Source organism: Cryptomeria japonica, chromosome 9 (genome assembly GCF_030272615.1).
Source record: "Cryptomeria japonica chromosome 9, Sugi_1.0, whole genome shotgun sequence".
NCBI lineage: Eukaryota > Viridiplantae > Streptophyta > Pinopsida > Cupressales > Cupressaceae > Cryptomeria > Cryptomeria japonica.
The window spans coordinates 232875208-232877665 of NC_081413.1; positions in this window are offsets into that span (position 1 = coordinate 232875208).

Sequence of the window (2458 nt, forward strand, 5' to 3'; positions counted from 1 at the left end):
AAGCTGCAGACCTGGAATTAGCAGTAAAATGTCGAGACGGCGCTGTCCTGCAAATTTGAGCGAAAGTTGATGGGATGATGGGGCCCGACATACACACGGTCCTTCGAAAAATCTGCGAAACAAAGGGGGATCTGTTCGTCTCTGCACAAGGATTCCAGATCTTCAATTACAGCCGCGTACCTGCAACCTACACACAAAAAAGTGAAGATGATTGAGGGGTTAGGGATTAGGGGTTTGCCCTTAGGTCAAACCCCGATTTTGGAATTAACCAAGAAATGAGAAATGCTATAAATGTAAATGATTGTAATGTAAAACAAGTACTAGTACCTTGTTGTAAGAATGTTTGTATTCTTACATGCGAAGGTGTAGATGTTGTTGTATGTTGTATGTTGTATGTGATCTCCTCGTCAATGGTTGAATCCTTGTCTTGAATGCAACACTTAGCCTTGAATGGAGACTTAGAATGATTAATTGCTTGAAGGAATGCTTGAATGCTTGAATGCTTGAATGCTTGAATATCATTTCCGCGTCTTGTACACATATGTCCTTCCTCCTCAAAATGGGAGAGGAAATGTAGTTTATATACTTGTCAGTTAGGGTTAAAAGACTGATTTTTCCCACCTTAGGCCAACCTGGGAAGATTATTTTCCAATTTGCAAACATAAAGACTCGAGACCCAAAAGAGACTGGGCCCAAAAATAGGGCCAGGGACTAGGGCGCTGGGCGCCATGGTCCCACCTCCAGGGATAGCAGGGTGCAAGGAGGATCAGGCTAGGATGCTGAAAAATGCAGTTTTTGATGTCATGAACAAGTTTTGGGGTCTCCATTCAGGTTCAGTGTTGCATCGCCATCGTGAAGACCCAAATGCGGTCGAAATTGCAAGTGTCACAATTTTAGGATGCTACAGGTGTGTCATTATACTCAGTCATGTGATAGTAGGGTACGCGGACTCAAGAAGGACGATGGAAGTCAATCAAGAAAGGGGGATGAAAGATAGAAGATATGAACATGAAAGAGCTTCTTGTGTGTTATCATCATTGAGCTTTATTATGGCAAGTAGGTTATGATAATCGAGGCATATGTTCGACCCAGAAAGTCATTGTACCCGTTTGCATGGAGATAAGACAGTCACAAATAAGGAATGCCCCAATTCATACTAGACTCACAGTGTCCTCCTATCCTTGGACAAGTCATAGTATTACTAAGAGACAATCCATAGATAGAAAACAAAAATAGGTGACAATACCCCATCCTCGCCTTTCTAGTCAAAGACATCCTGGAGATAGAATCTCTTGTCAGAGACATCCTAGAAAAGCTAAAAGACATGTCACCAAAAGAGATGAAATCAAAAGAAAACCAAGACTCGACACCAACATCCACTGTAGTCCTCAAGTTTAGTGTCTCTTGTCACTTGTATAAGTCTTATTTGATTGTGGTCACAATGTTTACTTTCACAAAAAGGATAGATAGCACTGAACCATATGTTGTCTGAGTCTGTTGAAAGATTTGATTTGTTGAAGCTCATTGTTGCTGCTGTGTCCCATCTGAAACTGACTGAATCCATGAAGCTGATACTTTACTATGGAGAAGATGGAACTTTATTGCGGATCTGTGATGCAAATGTTGCTTTATTGCAGATTGTGTGCGGACAGACTGAAGGAAGCTGGAAGAAACTGTACTCCTTGAAACATGTGATGTTCTTAGTTCCACACCCATCACTGGACATAGGATTTGCCTTAGCCATAGATAGGATTTGATTTATTATGGATGGAAAGGGAGGTTTAAAGGGAGGTTTATTATGAATGGCTAACCAATCTTGGGTAGATCAATAGCAAGCCATGATGGGAATGGGTAAGTTTATTATGAACGAATAGGTTGTGAGTGTGTGCAAAGTGAAAGGATGAAAGTGAATCTTGAAGGAGGGAGGAGCAATGTCTCTACGCATGGTGCTGGTGACCTAGTTTTCACCATGGTACTTGCCCAGGGCACCACCAAAGTGGTTTTCACCGTTGGACAAAATTATTTCTCTTTACTTTTTTCGATTTTTCAATGTTTTTTGTTGTCACAAGGCGCCTGTTTGCCAGGTTTTCACCAAGTAACGATTTTTTTTTGTTTTTTATAATTTTTTTGTATTTTTGAATTTTTTTGATTTTTTTTTATATTTTTGAATTAGGATATTCTGAAGAGCTATGTGTAGAACCTACGAAGCTGCATGCTATTGATAGGATCCTCCAAAGGTTCACCTTCTGTAGTTGAGAGCTGATATGCACCCGATCCATATGCTGCTGTAATAATGTAAGGACCAAGCCAGTTTGGTTCGAACTTGCCCTTCTTCTCTCTATCTTGTTGATTTTTGGGGTTTTTTCTGAGAACTAAGTCACCTACCTCAAATGTATGAGGCTTGACTTTTTGATTGTAACTGCGACTCATTCATTGTTGGTAAGCCTTGAGATGATTA